This window comes from Trichosurus vulpecula, chromosome 9 (assembly GCF_011100635.1).
Source record: "Trichosurus vulpecula isolate mTriVul1 chromosome 9, mTriVul1.pri, whole genome shotgun sequence".
In the NCBI taxonomy this organism is placed as follows: Eukaryota; Metazoa; Chordata; class Mammalia; order Diprotodontia; family Phalangeridae; genus Trichosurus; species Trichosurus vulpecula.
In genome coordinates, this window is record NC_050581.1 from 166,246,609 (window position 1) to 166,268,817 (window position 22,209).

Sequence of the window (22,209 nt, forward strand, 5' to 3'; positions counted from 1 at the left end):
TATGATCTCTCCAAGGTCTCTCTCAATTGGAAATCTATGATATTTGAATTAAAAATAGAATCAACAACTCAAGAATTGTCAAGGGTTTACTATGTGTGGGGCAGTGTTCTAATTACTGGGAATACACAGTTAAATAAAGAGAAAGACACTCCCTGACCTCAAGCAGTTTACATTTTAATGGAGGAAGGCAATGTGTAAAAGAAAGCTGGTTACTTCCTCAAAATGGAGGTTTTCAGACAAACTCACTAATGTGTCAATTGGGGTGGGGGATGGAGAATGAGATTCTACCTCATACACAGCTGATTGACAAAGTTGACAAGAAAGAAATGTGGGATATGTGAAATGAGGTACATCAATACACTAATATACTGTTAGTGGAACTGGGAATTGATAGTCTCCCTCCAAATTGAAAGGAAGATAATCAAAACCTTTGAATCAAAACAAAACTAGCCCCCATATTAGTCAAGTTAATAAAAATTAAGCCTCATTCAGCACCCTGAGTTGATTAAAAAAGAAGAAGAATAAATTTTCCAGAGGAGGGCAACCAGAATAGTGAAGGACTTTAAGATAATGCCATATGATGATCATTTAAAGGAACCAGTGATGTTTGTCATGGAGCAGATAATACTTAGGGTGATCTTTTGTTTGTCTTTGTGTGTTGGAAGATCTTTTAACTGGAAGAAGAATATCAGAAAGCAGAGCCAGAAACAGTAAGTCAGATATCTAAAGCAACAAATTTAAGATTATTGTAAGGAAAAGAAAAAAAATTTACAATTAGAACTATTTAAAAGTGAAATAGGTTGCTTTGAGAGGTAGTGAATTTTCCATCCTGAGAGGTATTCAAACAAAAACTGGATTACTTCTCATCAAGTAAGTTATAGATAGTATTCTTGTTCAATTGCAGTGTGGATAAAATGTACTATGAAATAACTGCCCACTCTCAGATTCTGATGCTAAAATTATCTTAGGAAAAACTTGTTCAATTAAAGAATTATACCTAGAAATTTTTATGCCTGGGGCAGGTGCAAAAAAAAATGATTCCTGGACCAAGTGAAAAGGGGAGGAGAGGAAAGAAGTGTAGATGGCAAGTGACCTGTGGAAGAGATTAAAGACATCAGGCAGGAGATTCCATGGGGAGAGACATCCAGAAATAGCCATCTATGTGTAAGACAGACATCCCAAAACACTTAGCATCTAATGTTCTAGAGTCTATCTCAGGGAAATAGAGAAGGTCAAGGGACCAAAAAAGCCCCTGTTGCATGACTGGTAAAGAAAATTGTTGTTTTTTTTTCATACTAACATATTTTGACATTTCCTATTTTGGTAGTTTACCACTTTAATGCTATTCCAATTAGGTGTTGCTGCTACTTTCTTTCAAGTGCTTTAAACCTACATTGGTTGCTCTACAAAAAGCACAAACAAGCCCACCCTACTTAAGGCTTTCCTGTACCATCTAAAACAAAGTTATCATGTGTCTCAATAAAAGAGATTTCAGATGGAAGCCAGAGGAGTCTGTTTGTGTCCTCATGTAGCTCTATCTTCTATAATACTCCAACTGTGAACTTTCATTCTGTTCCACTTTATTCTCCCATTTCAATGTCAATGTCTAAATTCTTGTCATAGCACGCTTTGCCCCAATAATTCTTCAAAAATGCTGTCAGATTTTTCTCTCTGTTCTTTCAAAGCCTGCCCACAAATATTAACAATCTCGACAGCTCTTCCCAAGTTCATCTCTTTGTTCTGCAGAGCAGAACATTTTTGCCCTGGGCAAAAATGAATAGACCTCTTTGATCAAAAGAACTGGAAAAAGAACAGGAAAGTTGATAGTTAATATTGGTGCCAAAGTCTCATGACTACTGACTTCCAGGGTCCTGTGACCTCTGACACATGACCATGTGAAAGAATCAAAATGTCTTAAAAATAATTGTCAAGGATGCAGTTGTTACTGACAGCATGTGACACTGAGCCTTTAGAGCCCTCAAATTTGGTCTATTCTGTGGCTGAGACTTGGGAAGGGCAGACCAATGACTCACTATCATCACATTTCTCAACCCGTTGAAAAAAAGATATAAACATAAGAAGGAGCCTTCTCATTAAGGCATTATCTAGTTTTCTATTTATTCCTATTATTATCATATTCAATTTTATAAACCATGATAAAAACCAAATAAAACACACAATCTAAATTTAAAGTCTTATAAAAAACAATTTGAGGAGAACAAGTTTTTTTTCACTACTATGACCAAGGTTAAAACTATTAACTCATCAAGGGAAAAAATTAAAATAATAAACAGACAATTTTGAATATATAAATTATAACAACTTTCTGCAATCATTTGATGCAGTCATGTACTCTATAAATAGATGAGAACCCAGGAATAAATCTGTAGTTCAGTGGAATGAACCCTGGTTTTGGGGTCATAGAATGTGGGTTCATATCCTGCCCCTGATACTTACTGCTTATGTGTCCTTGAGCAAGTGATATTGTATTTAGGCCTCAATTAATTTGATCATTTAATGTGGTAGTGAGATTATATGACCCTTCATGGATCCTTCATGGATCACTGCAATGTCATAGCAAGGGGGCTTGTGGAGTGCAATGCAACTGTGGACTATGCCATGCAAGGTTATCCAAGATAGGTCATAGTCAAGAGTTCTGACAAAAAGTGCTCCACTGGAGAGGGGAGTGACAAACCACTGTAGTATCTTTGCTGAAAAAACCCCATGGACAGTATTAAAGGAGGACAGAAGAACCTTTTGTGCTATGATAAACAGGGTCACAAAGAGTTGGACATGACTGAAGCACTGAAGAACAAAAGAGATCATATGGCTTCTGAGTTACTTTGTAGTTTAGGATCTGTGGTCCTGAATGTACAAAGAAATAAGTTTACATCAAATATCTCAGATAAAAGCTTGAGATCCAAAATACAGAGAGAGCTGGCACTAGTCAGAACAAGGGCTGTATATCAGTAGATAAGCAGTGAAAGGATATGAACTATTTTCAAAAGAAGAATTATAAACTTTCTACAATGATACAAAAAATTCTTCCAAATCATTAATAATAAGAGGACTGCAAATTAAAACGATGCTGAAGTTTCACCTCAAATCCACAAAAAATGATTAAAAATGGAAATGGTAAATATGAGAAGGCATACTAATACATCATTGGTTGAGTTGTGAATTAGTCTAGCTGGGATGCAGAAACCAAGCCCTGGAGGCCTTCTACGTCCTTGGGTGTAGCCTTTTGACTGACTCCAAGTTTTACAGAACAAATACTTTTATTAAGAGGATATGTTCTATGAAGTTTGGATTCATTCAAAGGGCCTCACTTGAGGACCACATGTGGCCTTCAGGCCTCAGGTTTCCCACCCCTGGACTCTAAACATTCTAGGAAACAGTTTGTGATTATGCAGACAAAATCACTAAATGGTATATACTGTTTGGTCTGTACATACCCTTTGATCTACTTTAAGATACAAAAATAAAGCCTGTTCTACACCAATATGTTCATAGCAACACTCTTCATGGTAGAAAGGGGGGAAAAGTAGGGGGAAAAAAGAAGCCCTTTGATTAATGAATGTCTACAGAACTTGTAGAATAATGAAATGGTGTTGTACCATAAGAAATGATGAATATACCACACTCAAAGAAACATGGGAAGAGCTATATGTGCTGATATAACTCAAAATAAGCACAGCCTTGAGAATAATATGCACACTGAATAAAATAACATAGATGAAAACAACACTAAAAGGAACTTGGACTCTGATTAATTATAATGACCAATCTAGATGATAAAACACTTATCACGTCTCTCAGTTGAGATATGGGGAAATCACAGTTCCAGAATGTAGTATTTGCCGTGAGACACATTTTCCCTATGGTAGGTTTTACTTAACCATTTTTCTTTGTTAAGAAGAAAATTTTGGAGAAATAGAGAGTATATTGGGAAATAATTATGGCATAAAAACAAGACAGTGGGAGAATTTTTAAAGTCAGTCCTACCCAGATATCGAGTTGCTTAATATAGGGACAGACTAGGGCACATCAAACCTTAGGTCAAAGATCTTCCCTCTCTGTGTATTATCTACAGATAGCTCAAATGCGAATACCTTCAGCTATGGCAACCACTATGGACACCATCCCCATTTTCTTACAGTAGTTATAATTGGTGTTTTAATATAAATGCTCCATTTTAGGTAAAGTAGCATTAATGTAGAATATTTTTTCAATTGATTTAGAATAACAACTGAAGAATATTAAAATTTTATCACGAATTCTTTGATATGGAAATAGCAGTGAACTTGCAACCTGTGCACCTTTGTTTGATGAGTTGTTGAGGTGCATCTCAAAATATATTTGACTGAATGAATGCCAGTGACATCTTAGAAATAGTTGCAACCTCAAAAAAGTACCCAGTGATATGGATGTTTTTGTTAATAAGGGCAGGATAGCAGCAGAGTCTGGAGGTAGGAAAGTATAATCATGACTATGCATAGATTACTGTAATCAGAAATCACAGAATCTTCAATTCTGAAGGATCCTGAGGAAGCCAAACACTAATAGATAATGATCCTCTCTACATTATCTCTGATGAGTATTTATCTAGTTTCGTAGTGAGGATTTCCAGGAAGGAAGAGGCCACTTTCTAAGGTATCTCATGCTGTATTTTGACAGGTCTAATGATTAGGAACCTATGCCTTATCCTAGATCTAATTCTGTTTTTCTGTCACTTATACTCACTGCTCCTGGTTCTGACTTCTGGGGCCAAGGATACCAAGTATAATCTCTTTTTCATAAGGTGAATTCTCAAGTACATGGACACAGCTATCATGTCTTCCCTTCTCTTTTCCAATATAAACTTCTCCAATTCTGATCCTCCAATAATATTGGAAGCTCCCTTGCCATCCTGGTCACTTTCTATTTGGTCTACTTTGTCGATACCCTATGAAATTGTGGTACTGAGACCTGAATATGACACACTGGAAGTGGACTGACTGATCAGGATAAAGCACATTGAAACCTCCATCACTCAGAATATCAGACCTCTTTTATTCAGGTCTACGGTTCAGTTTTATTTTTTACCTGCTGTATCCCAGCCTCCCACAAGATGACCAGCATATGGACCAGGCCCCAGGCTTGTCTCTTTCACTGAGGCTGAACTAGGAGACGATTTCAGGTAAAACATAAAAATCAAACTTTTCTATAGTATTTTGAGATCAGTGATTTAGAGCTAGAAGGGAACTTTGAGGCCATCAGGTTCAATAACCTTATTATTTTACAGGTGAGGAAACTGAGGTTCAGAGAGGTTATGAACTTATGCAAGGTCACACAGTTAGTACAAGGGTCAAAGGCAGGATTTGAACTCAAATATTTCTGGCTCTAAGCTGAGCCCTTGATTATACAATGCTGCACCTCTCACTTTCAAATTGCTTTGCTCAACTAAACCTTTGAGTCAGACAGTGAAATCATCCCCCATTTTACAGTTAACCAAACTGAGGCTCAAATGGGTTAAGTGATTTGAAAGGGCACATTATGGGTGCTTACAGATTTTTCTTGAGTGAATGGCATGGAGTCAGAAAAACTGACATAGTTATGAGAGATCTGGCTAATGGAATTCTGCAGTTTGTAGAGAGATTGCTTATGTGACATGCTAAAGATAGGAGATGGATGCTATTTTTAACTATAAATAGTAAGGAACAATGGTTTGGAACTTACGGAATTGTTTGTCTCATTTAATTTTGGTCTGTTAAATCTCTCTGGGAAAGGGAATAAGGTTTTTGTAGTATCAGTGCCCATGTGCTGTAGTATGTATGCGTGCATGCATGGGTGTGTGTGTGTGCATGTGTGTGCATGTGCGTTTGTATATGTGTGCGTGTGTGTGTGCACGCGCGCGTGTGTTGTAAATACAATTTACAACTTTGTGACTGAAAGTGATTTCCCTTGGAGTTGACTGATATGACATAGTTCAAGGTCAATGGAAGCTGTGTACTTGAGCATTCCTTTGAAATCTCTCCCTAGTCTCTCTGGCTTCCTGGGTCAGAGATTATTGTCCCTTGGGATCTTTTAATAAATATGTTCTCACAGTGTAGTCAGTGAAAGCATCATCCATTATAGAGTCAGGCCCGGTGATGTCTCTTTACTGATTTTTTCCCATACACCTGATTTTCCTGATATCATTACTGTACTATCATAGCACTAAGCAATGATTCCTGAAGAAATAAAGTAACAAAGCATTGAGCAGTGGTGATCACTTAACTGAATCAGCAAACAGATTCAATAAAATAGTATTAACCATATATTGGAAATAAGCATTAAGTACAGTCAATAGAAGATCCACATTTCGGCAGTGCTCAAGAAACTTGACTATAGCCACCACCAGAATCAATCATCTCACCTGCTTGCAGACAGAACAAATTCACTTCACTGTTAATGCAATGAACAACTATGTCCTGAGAGTCCCTTCTCTTAAGTGCTGAAACAACTTTATTTTGAACTAATGGCAAAGTGGGCAGAGAGTCAATCAGCAAGAAACTTTCATTTAGAATTTTTAAAAAGGGATTTTGCTTGCTCAATTGTATGCAAAAAGGGCAAAGAATGCTAAAAGTAGCAGTAGAGAGAGCCCTGACCGACACAACTCATATAAAGGAATTTGTGGATGGCTAGCGATCTTGTGCTTTTAGCTATTTCCTTCGGGTCTACTGATTTGTTTGAATCTGTTCTCAGATCTTGACCACCTAGACACTCTCGCAAACCATTGTCTCTCTTTCTATAACAGATTGCCTCCTATAAACACTGTGAATCAAACTGAATTTCTCATAAACATCTCAAACTCACTGCTGTCTAAAATTTTATTGTTGACATTCAGTCATTTCAGACTCTTTGTAATGCCATTGGGGTTTTCTTGGCAAAGAAAATTAAGTGGTTTGTCTTTTCCTTCTCCAGATCATTTTATGGGTGAGGAAATTGAGGCAAACAGGGATAAGTGACTTGACCAAGGTCACATAGCTAGTGTCTGAGGTCAGATTTGAAATTAAGAAGATGAGCCTTCCTGACTATAGACCCCACACTCTATCCACTCTGCCACCTAGCTGGCATGTCTAAAATAGAGCTCCTTATCACTCTCCCCTAAAGTTCTTATCTTTAAAATTATCTTGTTACTGGATTTCCATTCACATAGGCTCATAAGTGTAGTGTCATCCTCAAGCCCTTACTCACAGTCACTACCCATATGCAGTCTCTTCATGAATCTTATTTCTACCTTCACTTCTCCTACATCCATGTCCTTTCTCCACTCACACAGACACCACTCTGTTGCTACTCCTCTTTACCTAACATCTGGACAATTTCAATAATTTTCTAATTGGTTTCCTAGCACCATCTTTCCTCAATATAATGCATCCTCTACTCAGCTCCCAACTTTCTTTTCCTAAAATGCAGATTTAGCTATATCATCCCTGCCTCCCTGTCCTGCCTCCAATAATTATCAGTGACCCATTACCTCTAAGTAGGATTAAATTTTAAAAATCATCTTCTTGTCATTCAAAGTCCTTCACAACCTTTTCATTCTTCGGATACCTTACTACCCTCCAAATAATCTATAATCCAGCAACACTGTCCTTCTTGCTGAATTTATACATTTCCTGACTGTAACTTTTAACTGGTACAGAGGCATTTCTGGTCTGGGCATGTTATCTTCTCCCCTCCATGTCCTTGTTCCCTTCAAGTTTTACCTGAAACCACAAGGTCTTTCTAAGTCTTCCCTCCTCCCTTTAGTCCTTACCTTCTGGGATGACTTTGTATTTTTATTTTGTACATTTTCATGAGCTTTTTTGCATGTTGTCTCTCCTACTGGAATTTAAGTTCCTTCAGTTATTTACTTGTGTTTTTGCCTTTCTTTTTACCACCAGAAGTTAGTATGGTGCATCACATATAGCAAATCTTTAATAAGTATTTGTTGATTAACTGACATACTTCAACAATCTGCTTTTCCTTCATTATCTGTGTTTTTGTGTAACATGATTTGGAAATTACTGCCTTCTGGCTGTTCATGTGTATATATGTGTCAGCTGTCTTATTTACCACAATGCCAAACTCAGTGGACCTTGACAAAGAGAATGATTCTGTTCCTGGCTTCCTTCTTCCATGGATTGTCAATATGGAAAGTCTCTCTCTTGTGAGAGATATGGAATGGTCTGACCTCCCTCATTCACCCGAGCAGAAATGACAAATAGCCAAGCACGTGGCAGCTACAGCTCATGGCCGGCCTAGGCAAGCCTGGTTTGGGGGCTCTTTCATCCCCATTTGTGTTTCTTTATCTCATTTTAGTTGACCAAATGTTTTATCTAAAGATGAGGTTCTTAACCTCTCAAAATATTTTTAAATTATTAAAAAATACACATGGAAAGACAAAGGAAAACAACTCTATTAAATACAGTTATAAACACATGTATGTATACACAGATGTACATGCACATATATGTATATGTACATCATATACATAAGTTCATATACATATATACATAAATAACATGAAGCACGCAGCCACTAACCTAGTGACAGCTTTTATTAGCTTACATATGAGTATTTTCAAATAATCTTCTCATTGGTCTCTCTGTTTCAAATCTTTCCCCAATAGAATTTATGCTCCACTCAAATGTCAAAGATATATGTTAAGGACACCTTTAAATTGAAGGGGAACTTGTGAGTTCAAAAGGAACAGAAGTCTGGGGACCATTGTCTTGAGACAGGGAGAATTTCCCTTTGGAGAAAATGACCACAGAGAAGAGGTGAGGCTCCAGATTTTATCTAGCTGGTCAAAAGCTGGACTTTTAAGATGAAAAACCAAGGTATCATGTGACAAGTCTATTCAGCAGCTGCTCAGACTGAAGTGCCCTAACCTCAGGCCATAATAGTTATTATTTTAAGACTGGTAATCTGGTGAGGATGAGGGATAACCAACAGATAAAACATGGGCTTCTCAATTGTCCTTGTGAGGTCAAAAAAATGTCAAGAGAGCTGTCAGTATGTTGTGTGGATGACCTGTAGTGAATTTACAGGAGAACAGAGACAAGAGCCATGCAGGAGTCTCAGACATGTAGGATAGGTTATAAAAATGTGTTGTTGAAGAAAATGTCCACTTTTATGAGCTCACAGATATATTTGAATGTATTAGAAACCAGTAGAAAGGAAAAATTCTGACTAGATTTGTGTTTACATATGTGTCGATCAATGCATTTAGAAAATTAGCCCTGGCATTTGTTTACAGGGCTCATTTAGGAAAGAGTATTTTTGTTTTTAAAGCCAAAAAAGTGGCAGTAACTGTACAAAAAAAAGAAATCAATACATTCCTTCTTTTTTAATATTTAATTGTCATTGAAGCTAAATCTGTCAGGATAGACAATTCAAAGTCTATGTTGTAGTGTACTTATATGAGAAGATAGAGAAGTGAAAGTAAATAAATAAGACAGGAAGAAAGCAGAGATGTGGAGACCCTAGGGCATCTGTTATCAGACAATTCATGCCAACTATTATGAAAATAATTTTTCAAAGTGATTCTAATAGTACTTTTTCCACTGTTTCAGGAAGTAAAAAAATAAAATAATTCAAAATGTGTAGCCAATTTTTTTCAAGTTAGTTGTCCCTCCCCTCAAAGAAGTTATAATATGGTTTAATATCTCTTCCAAAAGTGCTCCTTTTCCTGTTCCACTTATAGCTCCCTTTTTGGCACCACATGCCTGTCCTGTACTTGTAGGATGGGTTGGATCCTCACAGGGATTGCCTCATATTTATATTGTGAAGTTTTTTTCTTTAGCTCTCTGTCTCTCTCCCTCTGTTGTTTCTGTCTTTCTGTCTCTCCTTTTCTCTTCACAGGTAAGTTTAATTAGGTCTCCAGTAAAAGTCTCCGCATGTAAATATGTACTTGCTTGTTTGTAATAAAAACTGGGGACAGATATTCCATATGGAATAAATATATCCCACCTCACTTTCCCCTTGGCAGAGTTTAAGGGCAGATAAAGAATGCTGCATGTCAAGATTACCCAGCCTATTCTCAGTTAAAACTTGTTTAAAGATGGGTGACACGTCTTCAATATAGACCATCTGAAAACAGAAAAAAAATCCAAAGGAGGCCCAAAGATATGATACATACAGGGGTAAAGAAGTTTAACTCATACACAGAGTATTAGAATGACTTTTCTCCCTTCACAGAGACTTGTGGATTCTTTTACCATAATTCTCTGTTGGGATATAAAGAAAGTCTTTAAAAAGATGTAGTTGGCACTTCTCTTCACCACAGAGGTTGTGTTACAGTCTCTGAAGCTGTTGCCAACTTCAGATCACTTTCTTTCCTTGTCTGTATGAAGCTACTACCACCGACTCTGGTTACCAATCAGGAAATCAGTATTTTTTTTCTTAAGTGTCTGATACTATGCTAAGCACAGAAAATACCAGGGAAGCAAAAGACAGTCCCTGCCCTTAAGGAACTTACATTCTAATGGTGGAGGTAACAAGCAAATAAATTTGAACAAACAAGTTGTATAATTAAATGTCTTTAGAATTAGGACAGGTTGGGAAAGACTTCTTTAAGAAGATAGGATTTTTGTTTTGACTTGAAAGAAGCCAGGGTAATCAAAAGGCAGGGAGGAGAGAAGGCATTCCAAGCATGATGGAGAGATAGACTAAACATGCCTGGAGCTGAAAGATGAAGTTTCATTTTGGAAAAACAAGCAAGGAGGCCAGTGTCAATGGATGGGTGTGAATTACTGTCAGAACTTTCATTCACCTCTGATGAAACCTCTTATTGGAACTGTGGATCTCTCAAACTCTCAGGTCCCCTAGACATTACTGTCTTTGAACACCCATTTACTTATCATTAGGAAAGAATAAACACAAAGAGACAGAAACATGCAGGTGCTCATGTAGAGAAGGGTGGCAAGAGTTTTGTCCTCTCTCCCATCAACCTCAAGTCTAGGTCAACATTATCTTAGTTCCTTGATATTTCAAGGGAAAGCTTCTATAGGACTCAATGACCCCTCATTCAATCAATCAACATTGATTAAGTGACTACTATATGCCAGACACCTTGATAAACACTGGAGATACAAAAAGGGGCAGCAAAACACAAATAAATATATACAAAGTAAGGTATATAGAGGATAAATAGGAAATAATTAACAGAGGAGATAAATTAAGAGGGTTTGGGGAAAGTTTCCTGTAGAATGGGGGATTTTAAGTGAGACTTAAAGGAAGCCAGAAAAGTTGGTAGTTAGAGCAGAGGGGGGAGATCATCCCAGTCATAGGGGACAGCCAGAAAGGATGCCTGGGGCTGAGAGATGGAGTATCTTGTTAGTGGAACAGCCAAGAGGCCAGTGTCACTGGATCGAAGAGTATATGTCAGAAAGAAAGGTGTAAGTCATCAGTTCTTCTGACTCTAAGCCAATTAATTTCTTTTGTCATAGCATAAACCCCTGAGTCATCCAAGGGGTCTCCAGGAATGAAATTAGTAAGGGAATTTATCTGTGCACGCTTCAGGGCAAGTCCTCATAGGCCAATCTAACTATGTCAAATACCAAATGGAGTAGATATAGAAGGCAGATTTAGTAGGCAAAAGACTAGAGAGGCAGAAGACCTCTAGTTTTGGTTAGACAAATTATTGCATTTTAAGGCAGAATTCCATAGGACTTCAATCTCACTATTTTGAATTTTAAAACTCTTGATTTGGTTTCTTTTATTTTTTCTCTTTGAGTTTATTTAAATTGATCATAGGTTTTAACCAATATAAAAGTAAAATTCATTGTTATCACATGACAACTTCCCTTTGTTTATTATTAATAGTATTTGCCATAAGGGGCAGCATGGCATATTTGATAGAGGGCTATATTAAAATTCAGGTGAACCTGGTTACAAATTCTGTTTCTGGGTGTATTTCCAAATTTCCATCAGATAATCATCTTTAGGATTTGGGAATGCAAAATCAGGATTTGGGGGAACTCCCTAAATCATGTTATTCCCTATTTCTTGTAGCATTTCATTTATGATTATAATTATTTGGATGACCATAATAATAAATAGAAAACTATTTTTATAGCAGGATTATACTAAGAAAGTTTTAGAGGTTTTAATTAAATATATGTGTATAAACCTAAATGCATGGTTATTTAGCATTATTACAAATTAATATATTGTGGCAATGATTTAAAATATATCTGGCAATGAGTTAACTTATTTCCTTTGTCTTTCTTAAAAATTCATCCAGGTGGTGGCTATGGTTAAGTCAGAGAGAACAAGAGAGGAAGAGGAAAGATCAGGGTCTGGACCTAGTGGTTAGAGTCAGGTGTTGGAGTCCTAAGGTGCAGCCGCGTTAGTAGCATCAGGAGCCAAGGGGATGAGGCTGAACTAGACAGGAATTGATAGAGACAGAAACCAAAATTCTCCCCCTGGAGAATGCATAAATCCTTTTATAAATTTTCCTAAAAGAGGGGCAAGGCTATGGATTGGCAACCTGGACCCCAAGATCACAGAGTACCACTTCCTCAAATTCCTTTAGATATTTGAAAAGTAAAGCAATTTGACTATCTTTTCCATGAATCTGGTACTTTGAAAGGACAGCTTGAGGGTGCTATTTTTGTCATCTTTGAAACCAAATGGGAAGTAGATCAAGCGACCCAGTGTCTCAGGGGCAAATTGGCTCTGTCTAAGCTGGTGATATGGTGGGCACATGCCCACATCAAGAAATATGATCACAATAAGAATGATAAAATTCTTCCAATCAGTCTTGAGCCATCATCTAGCACTGAATCTACTCAGTCCAACTTGTGTCAGTGAAAAGATAAAAGCAATTGAAACCAAGCTGATAAATGATGGCCTAAAACCCTGATACTGAAAACTCAGCAACTGCTGTCTAAACTAACTTTAAACCACCAGATTTAAAAAAAATAATAAAAAAAGAACAAATTCTTACTCCAGAAGTACTTAGAAATCTCAAAGTTGATGACTGGGAAGAGATGTAGCAGCAAAGAAAACTGCTTTATACACCTAAAATCCTCTGCCTTTGTACATTGTAGATTTAAATTGTACTATCCAAGAGCACAATCAGGTTAGTGTTCTGTAACATGGCATGTTAAACTTTTCTTATGGCAATTCCTTGTCTGTAGTAGGTATAGGATTAAATACCATTCAGAATAAATTGGATTGTATCCAGAGCTCTGACTTTGCATAGGGAGGCTCTAGTTGACTGGGTTGTTTGAATTTTGTGAGTCCAAAAATGTTATGCAGTATACCAAAGATAATTAACTGTTTTAAGGGATAAAATGAAATTTGTCAAAGTATTCATTTTCAAAAAAAAGTGGGAGAAGTTTGGGATGGGAAAAATGTGCATTCTTCTTTGCCTAAATGCTTTCAAGGGTAGCAGCAGGGGCAGATGGTAAAAGGTAACCAGGGACAATTTTTGTGGTACTATTTTTTAATGTGTTCATAGCGTTTTACAGTATGAAAATGTCTCAGATAAGGAAAGAAAGGTCTTTAATGTACTTAAGGATTCAGTTTCTCATGTTTTAAATTCCAGATAGGAAGGTATAATGTATGTCTGAAAACTATTTAAAGGAGATAAATCTATGGAGGCCATTGATGCTTTTTCACCAAGACCACAATTCAGTCATGGAAACCTTTTGTCATGCTAGGGAGGCATTTTTTAAAAAAACATTATTCAGCAAGATGAACTAGTGAACCTGAAAGCATATTTTTTTTGTGAAACTTTTAGAAATTAGAAGTACAGCAGGGGAGTTTTATAATGTGAGAATGCCTTCTGCCGAACTATGTTTTGGCCACATTTATTAACACTAAAATTAAATCACTTTTTAAGCAAATGTGAAGGCCAAATAGCACTTGTCAAACACCTTTTCTCCTAATCTGTCTCTTTTACCCAATTCAGTTGCACAGATTGAGCTGTGTTGGGGATGGGGGGAGAGAAGGAGGTTTGAGATAAGAAAGTAGGAGTACATATGGTGTTTAATAGATTTTTCAGTCATTGGCCTAGTAATTTAGGGATTTTCTTTGATAAGAAAAGTTATATGATTGTTAAAATGCTATGTTGGTCTGAATAAACTGCACTTTCCCTCCAAATCCAGTATGCAGCCTGTAATCCAGGTTGGGGTTTTTGGTTTATTTAGAGGAAATCTCCTTTTTGGGAGAGTAGCATGTGTTTTGGAAAATATAATTATTTTTCATATATGGAACCACTTTCTGGTATTCTATTTTATTCTGCTTTGGAAAGCCTACATGGTAAAAAAATAGAAAGGTGAGTAACCATGAAGCTAGTAGCGATGATGTTTCTGCCAGCATAATTTTAGTTATTTGGGGTAAATTGTGGCCAAGTGTTTCATTGGGTAGATACTTCACTCCTCCAAGTCACTGATTTATTTTGGGTGACACATAAGCTTATGGTCAAGTGGTTTCCCCTTTTTCTTTGTAAAAAAACATGTTCTTTCTCTAAAGCAATACAAGCCTTCCTATATTTTGAATTTGTTGAATATCAGAAACAAAGTTTCTTGAGTTTTGCTGCATCATGATATAGTTTCAGCAAGTATTGTATTTAGAAAAAACCTTGTGTAGTAGAGTTTATTTCCTTCCTGGTTAAGTGTCTCTCTTGAGCTATCTTTAGGTAGAATGGATTGGCAGTTAAGTAAAGACATCTCTTTGGTACAAATGGTAACTCTGCCTATTCAGAAAGATGGGAAGGCTTGCATGACCATTGCCTTATGGATGGTATCTCCAGCAGTTTAGGGATGGTGTAGGATTTACTTAGTACAAACCCACCTTCTATTTTTTTTTTTTTTACTGTTCTGCTATGATATCTTTTTTTTTTTCCTCTGAAAAATTTTTTTTTCTTTATTTATTTTTAGTTTACCACACACGGTTCTACATAGTTTTGAGTTCCAGTTTTTCTCCCCTCCCTCCCCCCTCCCTCCCCAAGCCGGCATGAAGTCTCATATAACTGTCATGTATAACTTCGCATTGAATTAATTTATGCTCTAGTCAAGTCGTGGAGAAGAATTTTGACCAATGGAATGAATCATGAGAAAGAAGAAACAGAACCAAAAAAACAAAAAGAAAACAAAACAAAAAAAAAACCCCAAAAACAAAAACAAAAGAGAAGCAGAAAAGGTGAGCATGTAGTGTGCCTCAGTCTGTATTCAAACTTCGCAGTTCTTTCTCTGAATGAAGATAGCATTCTCCATCGTGAGTCCCCTGGAGTTGTCCTTGCCCCTTTAGGTTGCTGAGAGAAGCGCAGTATGTCAGGGTTGGTCCTCACGGAATCCACATATCTGTGGCTGTGCACAACGTTCTCCTGGCTCTGCTCCGCTCACTCAGCATTATGTCGTGTAGGTTTTTCCAGGTTGTTATGTAGTCTGCATCATCCCCATTTCTTATGGCACAATAGTATTCCATCACCTTCATATACCACAGCTTGTTCAGCCATTCCCCAGTTGGTGGGCATCCCTTTGCTTTCCAATTCTTGGCTACCACAAAGAGAGCTGCTATAAATATTCTTGTACATATGGGTCCTTTTCCCACTTGCGTGATTTCTTTGGGATACAACCCTAGAAGTGGTATTACTGGGTCAAAGGGTATGAACATTTCTATAGCCCTTTGGGCATAGTTCCACGCCGCCCTCCAAAATGGCTGGATCAGCTCGCAACTCCACCAGCAATGCAACAATGTTCCAATTTCCCCACATCCTTTCCAGCATTTATCATTCTCCTGATTTGTTATTTTAGCCAATCTGACAGGAGAGATGTGGTATCTAAGAGTTGTTTTGATTTGCATTTCTCTAATCAGCAGCAATCCAGAGCATTTTTCCATATGCCTGTAGATAGCTTTAATTTCTTCCTCTGAAAACTGCCTGTTCATACCCTTTGACCATTTCTCAATTGGGGAATGGCTTGTACTCCTATATATTGGGCTCAGTTACCTGTATATTTTAGAAATGAGGCCTTTATCAGAGATACTAGTTGCAAAGATTTTCTCCCAATTTTCTGCTTCCTTCCTAATTTTTGTTGCATTGGCTTTTTTTGTACAAAAACATTTCAATTTGACATAATCAAAATTATCCATTTTGCATTTTGTAATGCTCTCTATCTCTTGTTGGGTCATGAATTCTTTACTTTTCCACAAATCTGATAAGTAAACTATTCCTTGCTTTCCCAAATTACTTAGAGTATCAACTTTTACTCCTAAATCATGAACCCATTTTGACTTTATTTTGGTATATGGTGTAAGATATTGGTCTATGCCCAGTTTTTGCCCTACCATTTTCCAATTTTCCCAACAGTTTTTGTGAAATAGTGAATTATTAGCCCAGAAACTGGCTTCTTTGGGTTTATCAAAGAGTAGATTGCTAAACTTGTTGATTTCACCTACTTGTGTACCTATCCTATTCCACTGATCCACACCCCTGTTTCTTAACCAGTACCAGGCAGTTTTGATGACTGCTGCTGTGTAGTACAGTTTAATATCTGGTGTGGCTAAACCACCATCCCTAGCATGTCTTTTCATTAATATCCTAGATACTCTAGACCTCTTGTTTTTCCAAATGAATTTTGTTATTATTTTGTCCAGCTCAGTAAAAAAAGTTTTTGGTCCCACCTTCTATTTTAATAAAAATTTTAAGAATATTTCAGTTTGAATTATATAGAGTGGTTTCCTTTAGAAACCAGACCTATTTCTTTCTTTTTTTTTGGCAGAGCAATTGGGGTTAAGTGGCTTGCTCAGGGTCACACATGTGTCAGGTGTCTGAGGGCGGATTTGAATTCAGGTCCTCCTGACTCCAGGGCCGGTGCTCTACTTACTGCACCACCTACCTGCTCCCCAAACCTATTTATTTCTATTGAAGGCAACATTATGATTTATAGAAACTCATTTCTTTATTTGAATAAATGCAAGAAAATTTAAAAAAATACATCCAACATTTTTCATGTTCTTTGCCTACTATTATTGATATCTAAAAAGCATTAACTTATTAAGGAATATTAAGTTTAGTAACATTTCTGAAGAGCTGTAGCCTAGAAAAACTATTCCAACAGTGGAAAATGCCAGTGAACATTATTGGGCACTGTAGTTTGTCAATTGAGTGGCAGCATGGATTACTGGAGAGGGTGCTGAATCAAGAAACAGGTTTTAAAATCCCACCCAAGATGCTTAATAGCATTTTGGTCATGGGAAAATCACCAGATTTTTTCATTTATGAAACAGGCAGATAATATTTTTTTCATCCACCTCACGGGGTTCCTGTGAACAAATCAATTTGGAGAATTTAAAGTGCTCTATACATATGAGTTTTACAATAATTTAAAGAATCAGTAGAAATTAGCCTTCACTTACCACTTTTGACTTCAAAGGACAAATATAAAGCCCTCATTGCCATTGAAAGCTTTTCATAACCTGTCCCCTTCCTACCATTTCAGCCTTCTTAAACTTTATTCGCTATCACATACTCTATAATCCAGCAACTCCAGCCTACTTTGCAGCTCCTTAAACACAAAGGTCAATCTCAAATTTATAGACCGTTGCCCATGCCTGGAATTCTCTGTTCACTTACTCTACTTCCTAGGTTCCCTAGGTTTGTTTTTTCCAAGACTCAGCTTAAAGGCCACTTTCTGCAGAAGGTGTTTTCTGGCATACCCCCTTCCCCAGCTGCTAATGCTTTCCCTTTTCCAATTAGGTATATATTTTTTATTTTCCTAGTTACTTATATGTTAAGGGAAGAAACATTTTTTGGGGGTTTGTGTGTGTGCTTGTATTTGTGCGTGTTTGTTAGTTTTGCCTTTCTTCCGATCTCCAGCTCTTAGCACAGTATTACATAGTTAATGTTTAATAAATGTGTATTGACTGGATAGTTGACTAACAGAATCTGGGCTTCCATTTCAGACTGGAATTTGGGGTTTCCATACCTACTATTTAAAACTTTGATTTCTCAAAGAGAATGTCAAGTTTCTGGCAAAAGATCTTACCATCAATTCATCAATCAATTACTATTTGTCTATTTGCCTGGCACTATACTCCTCGTAATAAACAGACAGAAAGGAACTATCTCATGCCCTCAAGGAGTTTACATTTTTTCCACTTCTGAACTTGTTTTCAGTTTTTTTTCAAAAACAAAACAAATAAACTTCCTTCCCAACTTGTGAAACCTCCCTTCAGACATTTTCTATGATGTAGTTCCCAGCTTCCAGATGATCAAAGGACTTGAAATCAAAGAAGGGCCTTTGATGTTGCTACAATCTAGGAAGACAGAAGGGAAACCCCTATTTGCTCAGCCCCAGGTCCCAAAAATAAAGGAGTGAGTTCTTCAGGAAACATGATTCATCTCAGAAAAGTATTGCACACTTGCCATTCCCTCTGCACTCAGATGCTCTAAGAACTGGGAAAGTTGGCACCTTTTGGGATGAGCTAATCCCCCCAGAAAGCCACTCCTGTCTACTTTCACAGTGATTTAACAACTTAATCTATACCCAGAGAAAGTTGTGAGCTTTATAAAGCATCAAAAGCTGCCACTGGAAATTTCTCTTTAGAAAAATGAATCAAAGATTCATTAACTGAACAGAGAGTAATTGGATTTGAATGGCCTCCTAGCGTTCAACTCATTTAAGAAATTGCTCCATTGCTAAAATCTATACCTTGGGTGTGATAGTACCAGCAGTCCCAGAAACTTCCCCAATGTAAATGAAAAAAAAAATCTTGGTAAGATACCTCTTCACTGTTAATGCATTTATATTCTTTGACCCTACAATGGAAAGAAAAAAGGAGGATGATAAATGGCATTGTTTTCAAAGTTTATTTTCCCCCAAATGTTGTACCATATTTATCAGACAAAGAGATTGAAGTTCTATTCCCTTCCAGGAAAGATATTGAGAAGCTGCATAGAAAAGGGAACACTAAAGAAAGGAGAAAAAATATATGAGCTCATCAAGACATGCCCTAGACAAAAGAAAATGGAGTCAGCAACCTCATTTTCAGCAGGGATGATGAGCTCGGCTACCACATAGATCAATAACATTAGCTGCGGTGGCCATCAAATGAAGAAATGCAAAAACTGAGGGGGTAACAGATAAGAACATCAGGAATACCAATTCCTCAGAGCAATGTGCTCCTGTTAAATGAAGGAACCAGCTCTCAAGATGGTTTGCAGCAGGAACTGGAGCATTCAAAAGTGGAATCCCCCGGGCAAAAGAAAACTCAGATTTGGACTGTGCACTCCATCTGCCTCTGAACAGGAACTTGGCAATGATCTATGGTATAATACAGCAAACTAATTGGCTCTAAGTGGAGGAAACCATTTCTACCTTGAGTGCTAAAAGTTTCCCTTTTTATACTTTCATCTTCTGAACTCCGCCAATGTGGATGTACAATCCCTCTGCCTATATCCATTCATTAGAACATGCATTTCCTGGGCAGTGTTTCTGATCTCTGAAACGCTCGATGTGTTAATGGATTTCCTTTCTATTTGTGTGCTTGGCATCATTGGGTATTCTACAGTGGGCTTGATGAATAGAAAAATTAGGGGCTAGAGGACATTGTGCCCTTCATTGAACAAAGGAGAACAGATTATTATCTGCTCACTCAGTCGAGATCATGAAGCTTATATACAGGAGACTTATAGTTGGCTTCTGGTAGAGTAATCCCCCTATTAAAACCAACGTGGCCTTTTTCTTTTTTTTCCCTTTTTCCCCACTCCAAATTCACTTGAATCACAAACTCCATAGGAGGAGAATATGACCTCCTCTCTACTTAAAACCTGCTGATGACTGAGACCCTCAACACCTAAATAAAACAGGCAATTCCGGCTTCACAGAGATGATCACTCACCACCTAATCTCTGATCCACAGGCTTTATAAAATAAAACTCTTTCCTATAGATACCTCATATCTTCTAAGTTCTTTTGAACACAGATAAGAAAACCCCCTAAAGACAATGGAATTGAACTGAATTAACCACGGGAGTGCACACTTCAGATACAAGCACAATTACTGACACGCATAATCTCTTACTAGAATAATGATATAATAATTAATATCTTTTAAAAGCCTTTGATTAACAAAAATATTAAAAAATATAAGTAATAGTAACTGACTCACTGAGCCTTTGGCACATTTCAATAGAATCCTTTCTGTGTTTATGTGAACCCTGGCTCTATGAGTTCTTTCCTGTGTACACCAGTCTCAGTTTCTTTCTCTTTCTAATACACTCAACCAATGACTTGTAGGGGAAATACCAAAAAAGACTGTGTTAAATAAAGAAACTGTACTTACCCAAAAGTGAAAATACTTTGCAATTCATAAAAGTATTCAGATGACAAATGTTAATTTATTCTTAAACAATTACAAGAACAAACTTCTGGACATTTGGAGAAAATCTGCTGCTTCCAGGGTCATGTAAATAACTCTGAAGTCTGTCTCTCCTGCTCCAGTCTCACACCTGAAGTCCTGTTCCAAATTCACAAATGCCTACTAAACATCACCACCAGATTGCTCACCCAGAGTTCGATGCATCCTATCATCTGTCAAATCTTACCAATGGTTATATCTGCCCCACTTTTAGCATCTGTCTCCTTCTCTCCATTCACTAGGCCACCTCCCTTGATAAAGTCTTTATTTTGTTTTACCAGTCTGTTGCTATAGCCTCTCCAGTGCTCTCCCTCTGTCAAGTACTTTTCTTCTCAAGCTGATCCCCTCTAGAGATAAGGTTTTGGATAAGTTCAGGAACTGAAGCTTTGATTTCGTTGCTATAGGCTAATTGAATCAACCATTTCTATCAATGGAAGTCAGTAGCTCCTCTGAAATCTATGGTCTTAGAGAGTTGCCTAGAATACTGAGAGGTTAAGTGATTTGCCCAAAGTAACATAGCCAGTATGGTTTGGGGAAGGACTTTGGATCTACTTGATTTAGAAAGCCCCACCACCTCCCTCTCCCTCTCCCCACCCTCCCTCCCTCCCTCCCCCCCCCCCCCTCTCTCTCTCTCTCTCTCTCTCTTTGTGTGTGTCTCTCTCTCATGATGTGTAGCCTTAGTCATGTAACTTTCAAAATTATATTCTTCTAGTATAGGTCTGACCTTTTATCCTCTTCTTCAAAAAGATTTGTAGGCTCCCTATGACCAAATGAAATACAAAATGCTAGTAGATTAGATGGTCTAATAAGGCCTTTTCTCATGCTAAATCTCAGATCCTTTCATCTTCTGTTTGGTATTTAAAGACTTCATAATCTTACTCCACCTCATTACACTTTACTCTCCTGTACGTGCTGTTTTCCAAATTTAACTATTTGCTGTTCCTCACGTACAATATGTTTTCTATTCTCTACTTTTTCACCAGCTGTACCCCATGTTTAAAAGATTCCCTTCTCTCCTATGTCTTTTAAGATCCCTGGCTCCCTGCAAAATGCAGTTCACTTGCCAACTCTCACAGAAGACTTTTTCTGACATCTTTCCCAAAGTGACATTGTCCTTGTCAGAAAATTATTTTCCATTTACTTAGTAATAATATCATATTCTATATTTACTTAAATGTGTGTTATTTCTTCCCAATAAGTTCTAAGGTTCTTGAGGGCTGAGAATGTTTCCTTTTTTGTCTCCACATCTCCAGTGTCTAACATAATTCCTATATTTTAATAGTAACTTAATACCTATTGATTGACATGAAAAATTAAACTTAAGAGTCTCTTCCTAATAAGTGCCCCTCCTTCCAAATTTTTTATTCATGCTTGGGATTTTTTGGCTCTCTTTTATCACTTGGCAGTAATCCTGCCCATTTTGCCTCCCTGTCTTTTTGTTGTTGTCCTTTTTCCTTTGAATAACATCACCAACATCCTAGTTCTTGGGTCATCATCATTTCTCACCTGGACTATTTTAATAGCCTACTAATTGGTCTCCCCAGTGCAAGGCTCTCACCTCTATAATAATGCATCATTCTGCCATCACAATAACCTTCCTCATGAGAGGATCTGATGATGTTGCATTACTGCTCTTCAGTGTTCTCTAGCACCAATAGGATTAAATCAAGACATGCTCACACACACACCCCCACACATACACATTCTGTCTCTTTCTGTCTCCCTCTCTCTGTCTCCCTCTCTCTGTCTCTCTCTCTCTCTCTCTCTCTGTCTCTCTGTCTCTCTCTCTCTCTCTCACTCTCTCTCTCTCTCACACACACACACACA

The 22,209-nt window shown here is 37.4% G+C and overlaps 1 pseudogene; it reads left to right on the plus strand.

Annotated features, from left to right (window-relative positions):
- LOC118832293 overlaps positions 1–12,991 on the plus strand; it is a 34,600-nt pseudogene extending 21,609 nt beyond the window's left edge.
- Positions 12,992–22,209: the final 9,218 nt, after the last annotated feature.